The 14,752-nt window shown below is 43.2% G+C and overlaps 1 protein-coding gene across 2 annotated transcripts in view; it reads right to left on the reverse strand.

Moving 5' to 3' along the window:
- The window catches only part of rassf8b (Ras association domain family member 8b), a 45,270-nt gene extending 42,814 nt beyond the window's left edge, over positions 1–2,456 (reverse strand). For both annotated transcript variants that reach the window (XM_036520020.1, XM_036520019.1), the window contains exon 1: positions 2,121–2,456. The gene's annotated coding sequence lies outside the window, so the exon portion shown is untranslated. The remainder of the gene's footprint in view (positions 1–2,120) is intronic.
- Positions 2,457–14,752: the final 12,296 nt, after the last annotated feature.

Genomic DNA, 14,752 nt, shown 5'->3' on the forward strand with positions numbered 1-14,752 from the left:
ACGTGCATTATTTTCCCCTCTGTAAGTATCACCTATTGTTGACACAAACTAGGTCAATCAAATTAAGACTAAAAAAGACACTTACTGTCGTAAAAAGTGCTGCAGGACTGGGTGCAGTTCTATTTCGTAACCTATCGTACTCATTCAAAAGAAAAGGCGTCTCACGCGTATCAAAGATAACACTTACTACGGAATGAACAGATAAGACAGCGTGCATGTTTTCCATTGCTTGACAGTAACGAATTGCGTCATTTGAGGAATCCCACTTTTTTTCGGTAATGCAAACAGGACAGTAAAATCTGCTTGAGGGTTTTACATCCAATTACGACGTCGTTTCTGTGTCTAGGCTGATGCTGATGGCACTGGCAAAACCGATTGTGCCACCATGGGAGGCAGCATCAAGGAATTCTAGCTTTTAAACCTCCATGGCAGCAGCCATGTAACTGTGCCAGTCGGGCAGCTTTGACAATAATGTGATTTAGTATCACTGAGGATAAAAAAGTAATTACCTATTTGCCTTCCGTTCTTTGGGACATGTAAAGTTTTACTCACTCCAATGATGATTTGGTCATTTCTGGGGTGAAACGTATACATATCTTGAACTGCTGTCTTGCAAACGACTGGTGTTTCTCGTACAATGCTAGAAGTAAATTATAATTTTTTTACCAAAATTTTCGTAAAGACTATTTTCACTGGCTGGCCGCAGTCCCTGACTACTTCTGAAACCCAACAGCTAACAGGAATCGGCTGATCTGCTGCTCATAACATGCTAGAAACAGCAATTATTATTTCTCCCAGGACTAAATGATCTCAACAGCAAACGTGCAAGGGCAATTAACAGAGCTAAATCGGGATAATATAATAACAAGTGTTAAAAGGAACTACGGAAAAATAACAGGCACTACACTGCAACAGCATACACACAGCATCTATAGGTACTGGCAGATTTGGTAAAGTTCTCAGTTTATGAAACCAAATGCTTTCACATATGGGCAGGAACTGACGAGATTAATATCTAAATGATCAGCTAAGAGAACATATCTGTTGAATCAGAGCAGCTGTGGTTAAGGTGGAAGACAGTATATAAAATGGAAAAATATATCGTCTCAATAAAGACACATTTTACTGTTAATTTCAGTGACTGTCAACTAATGATTTAATACCATAATATACCATAATACATAATACCACATATCTATACATATGTGGTATGGTGGCACAATTTTGTTAGTCAAAGTGCAGAGCGTATTGCCTTTAGAGTGAATGCGGGCCAAAATTTAAATTTAATAAGGCCTGTCTTGCGCCTCTAGTAAATTCTAGTTAACGTCAGAGTGCACTACATCTGGAGCGATCAGCGGAGCGCGTCAGCTATGCAGTTTATGAAGAAATAAGCACGGGCACAACACATGGGGAACAGACAGGCGCTTCATCTCAGTAGAGACATAGATTTATCAGACCACATTTACTTACTGGAAGAATGCAGCTCAGTAAAAAGTTCGAGAAAAACGGAGACTGTGCTGGAATTTTACTACAAAGTTAAACAGCGTAGGCTGTTTCTACCGATGCAAGATGCTACACCGATTACTGGCCGCTGCTGTTACCCAAATGAGTCTTAATCCACTCAGAATTTTCTCACAACTAATTTAAGATAAAATAAGTTAACAACTAAGCTGCATTTGTTACATACATTTAAGAACATTTTCGCACTTTAGCATTTTCGCATTTTAGCAAGCTAACTGTACATCCAGCGTTACACAAATAAAAGTTGGGTAGAGAACTACCTGCAGTGAACTCGCCTCTAATGAGAAAACTGAGGAAAAACGGGCTGTCGGAGAGAACTTCGAGTTCTTCAATGGAAAAAAAATCGAAATTCGTACGCATACATAGATTATATTACATATACATATATATATATATATATATATATACTCATACATACACGTAGTGGGGTATTACAAGTATTAAAAGTACTCAGATTGCCTGTCCTTCACCCTTCATTTATCTATAATTATCTTTCTGTATACGCGCAGTAATGTATCTATATATATTCTATATCTATCTCTGTACGTATTTACACTATTATGTACGGAGAAACTACATACACTACTAAATGATCGTACCTTTCTCCGGCTGTAGCGGGCGTGAAAAAGTGCTGCTCCGACGTTCCCGTCTCCGCTTTCCTGGCTCGACTCGAGTTCGTGTGCTTGAGATTCGCCGTGGCATGAAATCTGCAAGTCTTACATATTTCTTTACCGCGCAGCCCGGCGGTAAGCGCAATGACAACACCACTACTCAGCAGCCCGGAGTCAGCGCAGTCAGGATCAGATACTGAAATCAGGCGACAAAAGTGGAGAATTTCAGATGTTGCTTTGATAAAGTTACTTTCGTCGCACGCATACTTGGCCGCTCGCTATAGCTATCCGTACCAGCTACATTCCCCTCTCCCCTCCGGCTGCTGCTGCTTGTAAATACAATGTAACGGAACTGGGACACCGCAAGGCATTGTGGACCGTTTTAAAGCTGCAATACACTTCCCAGCCCTAATCGCGGAGTCAGACAAGTCCGGTGGGGGAAAAGCGTGAGGTTCCTCTATTCAAGGAGCAAATAACGGTACTGGATAAGGCTATTAACCGAAGTCTCTTCTGGCTTTAAAGCTTTTTGGTACTGGTCGGCGTTCGATGAACAGATTGTTGCCGATGGATTTATTATTTGGAACTTGTTGAATGTTCTGGTTCCGAAGGAATGCCCCCTTCCAGGAAATATCGTGATATTTCAATGTATAGGTTGTTTCTGAGTGATGCAGTAGAGGATTTGTATTGTTTGAATCATTGCTATTAATTTCTCATATATTTTCGTATTTGTTCGAGTATTGCAAACAGATAAGGAAAACTACCCCCACACGAAATCCATGTTTCAAGTGTTATATTCACCTGTACAGTACGAGTAACCAGAACATTATTCATTTTAAGTACATCACAGGTGGGACGTCATGTTTTATAGTTTTACGTTCCAAACTACCTGTAGTGTGAACATGAACGAATCACACCGCCAGCTCTCTGTGGTGTTCCGTGTGACATAAAGCTTTTCCAGCCATGACAACATGAAGTATAACACGGGCGATGGGGAACTCATGGTAGTTGATTCATGAATCTGGACTAGATGAAAAAAAGAAAAGATATGTGCAGTTAAGTACGGTTGTCAAAAAATCTGTGGGTGAGTCTGAAAATGAATCAGACGGCAAATGCCTGAGTATCATGTAGCAAAGTTTGTATTTGTTTTTCTAACGTTTATACATGAGTCATTAAGTGGTAATATCAATGCCGTAGAAATCTGCAAATGCCAGTGTTCTCCTGAGGCCTTTCCTGCATAATCCAGTGAGCCATTAAATGCCCCTTCACAAAGTAAAATTTTTGTAAAAGCATCTATTGTGTTGATATCCATCAGATTCCATGTTTTTCATTCTAATTAAACTAACGAGCAGCATGCTCCAGTTCATCGTATTTTGTGCCAGAGCACGGTAACAAAGAATGTGCCAATATTAATGCTTGTTAATAACTGAAATTGAAAAAAAAAATCATTGCACGTTCTTTTGTTTTTACAACTTTTTTTTTTTTTAAATCTAGGACAACGTAAACATTACATGTTGTAAGCAATCTAATCATTTCATTTCAGAGAGTTTAATGTAAGGAGTGGTGGGTCACTCGGCATGAAATCAAAGTCAGATTGAACAATTCCTTATGAATTTTAACTTGCTGTATTTAATAATCACGTTTATGAAACCAGGATAATTTGGACCCATTTTAAATAATGCCAAAACACACATATTCATCAAAAAAAGCATAATTGCCAATGCACAGTACAATCACTGTTATCAAACTCATGCTGCTGTCATAATACCCCATATGAGCAGAGCTTTATCCATACCCTCCTCAGGCCACCCTGTTGAGTTAAAGGGTCTAAATTTGTTAAGAATTGGTCCCCTTTTGTCTCAAGAATGTCATCATAACTCTTTGCTATGAGAAAGATTTGCCCAGCTGGATGGAGGAAGCTGCCTGATAAGTTGTGGAAAAGCTCCAGTACATAGTTAAGTCATTATTTCCCATCATATTTGGCTGTGAGAAACCTTTAAGGTCTTCAATAGCTGGCCTCTCTGGGCAAGCGGAGGCCAAAGTCCCATTTCACACACAATAACCTGGAAAGTTTAATCAAATTTTGGAAAATTGGAATTTCAGTCAACTGTTATAGTGCCATCAAGTGCCTGATCAGTGCCACATGGCTGGGTGGATGTTGGTATGAGCTTCAACTTGCCTGCCAAATCTTGAGTTGTTTTTTTATGTAGAAAGGGTAGAAATGTACAAAGTTGCAGAGAAAGGAAAAAAGTCACTTTTCCTAGGGCCCTTTGAGAAGCTTTGCTGAGCTGAGTTTCAATAAATTCAAACCAGTAGAACCTGCATGATTCTCATTTCTCCCGATGGTCCTTTCTTCTTGGAGATGGACCACTAGAGGGCGAATGGGAGCCTAAAATAATGTGCTACAGCTGTGTTCACTCAGATGTCTTAGTTCCCAGAGCAAGACTCAGGCCCAGAATGGCACAAATTCAATTCAATTCAACCGTAACAGAAAAATTGCATAGCAAATAGTCACAAATTGTTGAGAATGTATAGGCGTTTAATCAGTACTTCATGCTTACAGTCTTTATTTGAGTTAATCTATTATTGCAATCTACAGAGAGATTAAATTCCTGCCCATCAAAAGTAGTCATCGTCATTGTATTGCAAACTCTTTTTTACAAAGGGACAATTAGTATTGCGATGATTTGCCAAGTTAGAAAGTATACGCATATACTCAGGGGTCTGAAGCACAGAGCAGGCTGAGTGTAATTTAAGCAATTACGTTCTACAGTAGACTTAACAATGTGCTCAATAATGTATATAATACAGTAGTTTAATATTCCAGTCATTTGGTTTGTAAATAATTTATCTGTGATATAATGGGGTTAGTGAAACAAACAGATGTGCAAATTAATTAAAGGAAAGGATATGAAGCAATGAAGCATTTTGATTAAAAGAAGTGTGATTATTTGCGCATAAGCTTAAGTTAATGCTTTGCTGAAAAGTATTAAATAGGCATAAATCTGTGGAACACTAGCACCGCCACAAGTTATTAATAATTCATATTTTTCATTTCTCTTCTTGTGAGACTTTCTTTTTAAATGCAGATTCTCATGCAAGTTTGAACAAAACGTTGTCTCAAGAAAGAACCAGAGGGCACATTATAGAGTCAATTGCTCTGGGTGTGTAAATTGAATTATGTTATTGCATAGAAATCTGTTCAATGTACCGAAGCATTTCTACATTCCTTGAGACGTATTCAGACTTCTCACAACTTGTCAGGTTTCTGAAGAATTGCAGTGTGGTAACATTCTCTAGCAATCACCCAACTGAAAAAGTCCACATGCCCTTAATGTCTTGTGCTTATACATTTTAACTATCTGCATGTCTTAATGTTATAATTTGACTTAGTATATTTCACTATGTGCCTGCATAATTTTTAACTATTTGGTAAACAGCATGAGCATCATTGTCAAAACATCAGTATCGGAAGAAGCTTAAACCATGTGCCTCTTTTTTTCTGAAGAACACAATTGATTTCAGTCTGTTCTGTTTTGTTTTGTCTTTCGATAGGACTTTAGGAAGATCCCACTCATGATACAATGAGTATTCATTTGCGATGACGAAGACAAACCATCTTGAATCAATGAATCTTTTGAAGCGATTTCACATAAGGTCACTGTTTCAGCATGATTGAACTTTAGTGCAACAGTGACATCTGCTGGTGAATAAAAGTTAGGGTAGCAAACCCTCTATTGAAAGTGCATGTCCTCCAAGGCTTTGAAGGACAGAATTCCTATGCTCAGTGAATGCCATCCTTATTGCCTGCTTAGGGGGGTAAAAATATGAGCAAAGGGACTTACATGTTATGAGATTTGTGATTAAATCAAAATGATTTGTGATTTGTTAAATACAGTGATATTTGTCTTAAATATTGTAAAAATATCAGATTTAAACTACATCTGCAGGAAAAAAACACAAGGTTTTTTGTGTTGTACTGTGCATTCGGAGCTCCATACTCATTGTTATCACTTAATTTGAGTAGAGATACATGCAGCATCTATGCCCTAGGAGGACCAGAGTACCTACACTGCTATCACAGTTAAGACAATACTGTATCCATCCATCCAGAACATTCCACTACAAACATATTCATCAGAATGGAAGAGATTGTGTCATATTCAATATTGTGTGTGTGTGTGTATATGTGTTGTCTTCATTCTAAGCACACAGGACAGGCAGAATCAATATAGTGGGTGCAGGTGTGCGTGCACGCGCTGCACACATATACACACAAAAGTGTATGGGAGGGGGACTCCTGAGTATATAAGCCTGAAGTTATACTTGCTACCTGCATGTGTTGCTGTGGTGACGTATAATGACCTTGAAAATGAAGTGTGTGGGTGAGTGGGCCAGAACATGAGGTTCTACTGTACTGAGAGAGGGGGAGGAATACACTCTCACACCATGCGCACACACATTCACATAAAAACACATTCATTCACTCACACACATTACCGCCACACTCACTCACTCACTCTCTCTCACTCACACACATTCTCTCTCTCTCACACTCACACACACACACAAACCATACACATTCACTCACATATTCACTGCCACACACTCTCACGCATACACACACACTCTACGACAGGAGGAGGTAGAGCACACCTCTGCCAACCTTCTCTGTCCTGCGGGATTGGACCCTATTACATACAGTCTTTCTGCTGTGCGTGGGATGATGTACAGTACAGTACATCTCTCTTTCCTCTTAGGATGTGTTAAATCTCCTGTGACCATGACGACCATGTGCAGCTCCCACTGCATTTCATATTCTTCCATATCAGGCCACTCCTGAGATGCGACCAATACTGATACGAAGCTTGGTAGCCATGGGAACGACCCTGCAGGTCTGACTCCAGGCTGGCCCCCATCTCACTATACTGCAATATACTAATACGCACATACGCATATGCACACCACACACACACACACACACACACACACACACACACACACACACACACACACACAAAGATTAATTTCCCCTAATTGATCCTGTGCAGATAAATCAATTCTGAAAGTTTCCATCGTCAGCCTGTTTATGGAAGACCTTTCATTACTGTGTTAGCCGGGATGCACAGGGGATACATAATTGTCCATGAAAGAGTAGCTAAGCTCAGAGCTGCGAGAGAGCACCTGACTGTCGGGAACAGAAGGTGACGTGGCCCCGCTGGAACCCAGACAAAGAGTGAGGTCAGTTCTCGCAGCTGAGAACCCTGGGATTTCGCCCTCCGATCTCAGCACAGCGCTTGTTGCATTGTGTGGACGGAGAGGCCCGCAGTGCTGCTCGCTTGCAGCATCAGCCTTGTGGCATTATGAGGTGCTCCACAGCAGCACTGCGGATGAGGTCAGACAGGTGGGAAACATGGCAACGCCACGGGCCCCCGCCTCTCCTGTGTGGGCTACACTTTGTGTGGTGCGTTGTCAAGGCGACGGTGTTTGAAACGAACTGAAGGACAGCGTGTTGAGGGGAGGCGGATTCATAATGATGGCCTGATAACTAAACAATGCAAAAGGAGATATCAGCACTGGTATACAGGTCTCCCAGATCCTGAAGAGGTACACCATATATTTCATGTGCAGTTCATCAAAACACAAACTTATGGCTTATGGAAAGGGTTACAATAGTTACTATAGTCCCAAAAATTTGCATGCTATTCACACATAGATCTCACGCACCTAATGAGTGTAGCACACACACACACACATTCACACGCACACACACATCGTGAGACTCATTGTTCTAATAAGGTGTAAACTGGTGCAAAATCTGTGCTTTAATAGCAAGCAAACTCAGGTGCAGGGAAGTGAATTTCACCGCACTCTTCGAAGCCACAGGTCCCGGAAGAGAGCAATGGGCTCAGCTGCGGCAGCGTTAACTCAACAAACGGGCATGTTGTGTTTTGTCAGCACGATTTTCTCGCTGTGAAACACCCATTAACAGAGACGTAGCGCTCATTAGCATTGAGAGAGGTTTTCAGAGGCTGTTATTACATCAGTGATGTCTAAATGACTGATGCCACAAATGGCAATAAACACCGCGAACTGGGGGGGGGGACGCAAGTGCAGTTTGGATGAAAACAAAACGCAGAGCAGTGACTGAAAAACATGAGAAAATTCGGGTTGTTTTGGCGGATGCCAAAATAGCCGCACTGGCCTTGTGTACAGGACGAACGCGGCCAAGGTCTCATCCTCTTCGCCCGCGCCCCTTCCTGGGCAGGTGGCGGTGAGGTCACGGCCGTTCCGATGGCACGCATGTGGGACGGTGGCGGGTGACGCAACTTGTTGACTCAGACGCGCCCAGCCGCTCTGCTGTCACCCCCCTCCCCTCCGCTAAACACGCCCACCGTCACTCAGCAAGGCAGGCTGTTATGTGGCCCACATAGCCTCTCCCAGAGGCTCCTGGGACAGAGCTACCTCATGGATGGAGGGTGGAGAGAGCAGGTAGGTGGCCTCTCCTCTGTGCTGGTTCAGTCAGACCAGTGCCAGAAGGACAGTCAAAACGCAGAGACTTAAGACACAGATCCCCACGTCCCTCCTGTTTCCCTGGCTCCCAGGGAAATCAACTCTAGCACAGGACCTCCAGTCAGCCTGTGCTTTCAGATTCCACCCCTGCATCATTGCCGTGTTTGTCCCACTGCAAAGGTTTAACCTTTGTAAAGCACAGTATGTTAGAATACTGACCTTAGGGGGAATTGTAGAAGGCACATTGTTTAAGACAGCTCCACTCTATTCCTCTGGTAAGAGCTCAGCTTGTTATATGGAGGCAGAAAATGGAAGAGAAAGTGTAGGGAGTGTGTGAGGCATTCACACGCAAATAAGTCATGTGAAGGAACCCATTTGGAGCCCCTGCGTTGCCGTGGAAATGAAACATATGGGAAACGCATAGGAAAAAACAAAATCCCCCCCCCCCCCCCCCCCCCAATAGCCCCTCCTCCAGGACCGCATCACCACGCGCCTCATACCTCTGCCTCCCTCTCGCCTCTGCCGTCGTCCATTGTGGCGTCACCGTGGCAACGGCCAGTACAGGAAGAACTCTGGGTTCTGCTCAAGACGGGCTCGCATTCAGAGGAGCGTAAATCAAGCAGCGCCGTTTCCCTGACAAAGGAGCGGGAGGGGAAGAGTGGGAGAGACGGGGCTCTCAGTCCCTCCCAATGAAGGCTCTCTGGCACAACATGAAAGGCCTCATTGCTGCCCGATTCATTTCACCCTGCTCTGCTGCGCTTTTCAGACGGTCGATGCTACACCCCTCACCCAGTCATGGCAAAGCCCGATTGGCTGCCGGCGCGGCTAAATGGGTGCTGTTGCTAATGTGCTCCATGTTATTTACGGCCAAATGTATTTCTGTAAACAGGATTGATGCTGGGTTGTGGAACTCTGCAAGACAGAGGAAACCACTGGGGGAGAAAGCCACAATCACCAGAGATGGCCGGTAAATAGGATTAGTGGCAAATTCTGCGATTATCTAGGTGTGGGTCCATTTAGATAGTCTCAACAGTACTCTCTGAAAAGCAGAGGTGATCCACTGTGATGGACTTCAGACTCTCCTGTGACATCATCATCACACAAACCCGTGATCAAGGAAGATTCCTTTTAAAACAAACATGCAGTGTTAACCGCATTGTGCGTCATACAAAGGGAAGTGTTCAAAATAATCAAAAATGTTCAAAAACATACACACAATCGTACACACTTATTCACATTTACTCACACACACACTCATATACACACAGCTCTATGTGCATCTCTATATTTTTCTGCTATCTCTGCCTTCTCCCACACACAGTCACTTACTCACACACATAAGCGCTCACACACACACACACACACACACACACACACACACACACACACACACACACACACACACACACACATAAACAGCAATAAACCCCACCCCAGCCTCTGCACAGCTGGCTTCAGCCAATCACAGGGCACCTCCAATGGCGATGTCTGCCTGTTGCTGGAGCTGGACCGTTTATCTGTCAGTAGGCAGTCAAATGGCTGCTGTGAATGGCATCCTCAGGGCTGACTGTAATAAGAAATACACTTTGTATTCAATAAATACATTAGACAAGGCTTCTGTTATGGATTCCCTTAAGCCTTGCAGAGTAGCACAGAAATATGAGAGCTTTCCAAGGTCCTGTCTAGACCAAGATTGAGCCAATGGGTTTGTGGGTAAGAGCTTGCAAGCATATGTGCACGGGCCATTGAATGTGCATGAGTGTAAGCAATTTGTGTGTGTGTGTGTGTGTGTGTGTGTGTGTGTGTGTGTGTGTGTGTCTATGCTTGGTGTGTTGACTGCACATCTGACAATGTCAGAGGAAGGAGTTCCAGTTATATCTTGATTCATTTGCTTCCTGCTGTTCAGAGGAAATGCATTTGTCTCTTCTCGGTATGTATGTGTTCCTACTGAAGGGAAGATGGATGGAAGTAGTTTAGAGGAAGATAAGTCACCCATATTCTCACCTGCCCACACATCAAAACCCTACTTATCGCTGATCTCAGAACAGATAGGTCTCTCTGATTCATACATCAAGGCCCTCGCTATCGCTGATCTGAGAACAAACAAGTCACTCTGATTCATACATCAAGGCCCAGCACAAAGAGAGTGAGACCAGTGTTGTCATCACTGCTCAGAGCACAGAGAGAGAGAGAGAGAGAGAGAGAGACCAGTGTGGTGCGCTCACTGCCCAGAGCACAGTGAAAGAGAAAGTCCAGCACACTGCATGCTCCTCTCCCCTGAGGGCAGCTGATACCAGCAGTTCAGATCCACATCTGCTGGACTGCCACAGTTTTCCATTCACCCTCATTCCTTTCCTGCTTGTAAATTCAGAGTGCGGGATCGATACCCTGTACCCAGGGGCTCATGAGAGACTTGTGGCTGTGAGGTGACAAAGAGAGCACTCAAGAATCCTTGCCCAATGCCCTTTCATTTTGCCTCTTATTTTCTCTAAAACGACAGTTTTGATGAAACATTTCAGAACTATATTTTCGGTGGCTGTTCCCAGAGTACCATGAGGTAATCTGAGTAAATAATATCGTGCTTTAAGGATTTGAATTGATAGCTGTGAGAGATACCCTCTGATTAGCAGGGAGCTCACAGAAGCGTGGAGGCTAAGCTGAACAGACGGAGTGTCTAAGAAAAACAGGGCTTTTATTGATAACCCTGGAACAGACGGAAAGAGAGGTCACGTTTCTTCAGTGTGGTACACATTACTGGGAAGCCTCATGAACAAGGCTTTAACCCTCCACATGAAGCCTAGTTACGACAGAGTAATTAGAATGTGTGGAAATCTTTCTGCCTACAGGCCAGTTGGAATAACCTCCAACTGACTGCATCTGCCAGCTCCTGAGATAAGATTCCACTTTTGGGGGTGTGGTTCAGTAAACTTTTTTGAATGGCCGAAGAGGTTGATTGGCAGTAAGCTTTCTTGAATAGAATGTGGTTGCCTTGGTGATATCTCTCACTTTTACAAAATGGAGCTGTCGATATGAGTGGAGTGTTTCGTGACCTGTTCTGACTCCCAGCGGGCCATTGTGCTGGGAAGTGAAGCTGGGCTATTTCCAGTGAAGTGGGCATGCATGTGACGTCTACCTTGAGAAACCTATTCAAAGGAGAGGTAGCAAGAGTTATTGGCACTCACTCATAGGAGAATGAATTCAAATTCACATATATCTGTCCAACACTTATGCCAGTGTTGAGAGAGGCCTCTCTGTAGTGCGGAATATGAGTGACAGATCTGATATTGTTCTATGTTTTTTTAATAAGACAGAGTGAGCAGCAGAAGGAGATGGAATAGAAACAAGATCAGAAGGAATGGGGAGAGGGGAGGAGGAGGGTGAGAGAAAAGAAGGATAATAATTTGCCAAAGCCGTGTTTCACATTCAAGGCTCTGTGTATGAAGTTGGCTTTTGGAAAGGGAAACCATTCAGAATTTGTCACCACCTGGACGGAGAGTTAGCACATAAATCTCATGGTACCAGCATTCAGGACATGAGTGGAGCTCAGTGCCTCTCCGTCACCGCTCCTATTTGCAGAATTATCTGCAAATTAAGTGCCAGGCAGTCATGTCCTGGAAGGTCAAAAGGTTCATCAGGGCAGCACTCAGTCCAGCCGGCTCCTATGAAGTGTTTTTATGGGCCACATATTTGCACTTAACTTGTATTAAAGTACGGGTGCGGGTGGTTAATGCCGCTTTGCTCAATATCCCAACCATTTCAGGTTATTTACTACTACAAATGCAGATGAAGGCTCGTTTCACTTCAGATTGCACATTTCACATTTGTAGAGAATTCAGTGAGAGTGATCATGTAAATGGCAATAAGTGTAACCCCATCTCCCCAAACTTTAGTTAATAAAGCTTCAGATAAATTGCAGTCTGTGTTTTCAAGCTTTCAACCAATACAGCAAAGACACCACAGAGTATGTATATATTTATGTTTATATTTATATTTATATTTATTTATGTTTATATATTTATATTCCAACCAATACAGGTGGAAATATTAACAGAGGTTAATGTTGCTGTGGCTGGAAACGTATGAATAGACGATTTTTTATTTCCAGTTTTTGTTTTCACAGCAAATCCCTACACTAGTGAAGCTTGTCAGCTCCCACGCTTACAGTAGCTACGTGTCGATGTATTTTCACATCATTTTAAACACATACTGTTGCAGACAAGTGTTGGCTACGTTGAATTTGTCAGCATGTCTTTACTTGTCTGTGTAACTGGGACCAGTGCAGAATGTCACTCACAATCCCTAGAGACAAGCGCAGACGTCCTCCCTCAGCAAACTCCTTTCATGTGTGTGGTTTTCAGCAGCACCTGTAGATGCTTTCTTTGAGAGGAATTAATATATTCGTTTTATGTATTTATTATTTTTTTGCTGCTGCTGCTATGGTCTAAACTCCTGCCGGTTTGGACCAGAGCACTGGGAAGCCAGGCTGCTGTTTCCATGGCGATCAGCCTCTCCTGCCTAAGCTTGAGAGCCAGAACAGGAAGAGGTGTCGGCCTCAGTGGAGAGGGACAGTATAAGGCTCTTTGGAGATGGCGGAGTGGTTATGCGAGCTAGTGCTAAGCCAGTGCTGTCTATGATTTAGTTTCAGGAAGTGCAGACACCACTGTATCACATGTTTAAGAGTCTCAACAATTGGGGTGATCATTATTGCACTCTTCTCAGGTAATCGCAACCTTCAGCAGGACTTCTACAGAAAATATCAAGACTGGACTTGGACTTGATGTTAAGTGCAGTTTCAGACAGATGTTTCTGTAAAAAAACATCTTTCCAAAACAAATTGTAATGAATCAATATTTGATAAAATAACCTGTTTAAATTCTAAATGGTTAAAATGTTATTAATCATTTTCAATTTTTCTTCTCAAAAAACCTGTTGCACATCAGAGTTAGTGACATGGAACAAATTTCTCAAGATGTCAATACCAAGCTTAGTGAAATTTGCATTCATAGATCATAGTATCAATGATAGAAATAAAGGATCGGTAGTGTGCAGTACATGTGAGAGGAAAATTGCAATTCACTTATCATCATCATCACATGTATATTTGCGTTTAATTATACACACATACCCCACTTGTACTGACTGTGCTACCAAAGCGAGTGAGCACTGTCACTGTGGTGACAACGGGCGCGGATACCTGGTTGCCATGGAAGCAGCAGGAAACGGGAGGTCCTGTGTAGTTTTCAGTCATAGTGAAAGAGTGGGCCTATAAATGCATTGTCTCTTTACTTCCAGTCTGCTGGTCTCCCTCTCTCCTCTCTCTCTTCCATCTCCTCTTTCTTCCCTCTGTCCTCACCTCGTCTCGTCTCTCTCTCCCCCCTTCATCTCCTCTGACAGATCTTCGAAATGTCATATCCGGAGGGAAAAGTTCTGTTTGTGTCAAACCCTCTTTCTCCCCAGCATAAACACCCTCCTACGTGTGCAAGAGTGTGTGAGAGATGGTCAGAGATCAAGAGAGATGATTATGCAGCTGTTTACCACTCAAGAGTTTCAATAACTTGCAAACACAAGGAGCAGATACAGTAAAGTATATGCCTAGTACATGGGAACAAAGCATTTTGAGTTGAACAGAACTGAATTTACAGTGAGAGAGAGATTGTGAGGAAGTGGGGGAGGGAAGGTTTTTGAACTGTAGTGTTTAGTGTGTCTGTGTGTGTGTGGGTTGTTGTGACTGCTCCCATCACTTTAGTAAGGAGGATCTGTGTGTGTGTCTGTGTGTGTGTGTGTGTGTATGTGCATGTGTGTGCCTATGTTCATGGTGTGGGAGTGGGAGCGTGTGTGTATGTGTGTGTGTGTGCGCGCGCGCGCGAGTGTGTGTATGAGTGTGTGTGCGACTGTGTGGGAGGAAGCAGCTCTATGTGACTGTGCTCTCTGACAAAGAGGCAGGGCTGATCTGATGGCAATTATCAGCAGCTCAAGGTATAGCAGGAAAGAGAGAGGGAGAGAGAGAGGAACAGGAAGAGGGAGAGAGTGAGGGAGAGAGATAGAGCGAGGGAGAGGGAGAGAGAGAGGGAGCAAGAAAGAAAGACAAGGGAGGGCGAGAGAAAGCGCGA

The sequence above is a fragment of the Megalops cyprinoides genome, chromosome 25 (assembly GCF_013368585.1).
Source record: "Megalops cyprinoides isolate fMegCyp1 chromosome 25, fMegCyp1.pri, whole genome shotgun sequence".
Taxonomy (NCBI): domain Eukaryota; kingdom Metazoa; phylum Chordata; class Actinopteri; order Elopiformes; family Megalopidae; genus Megalops; species Megalops cyprinoides.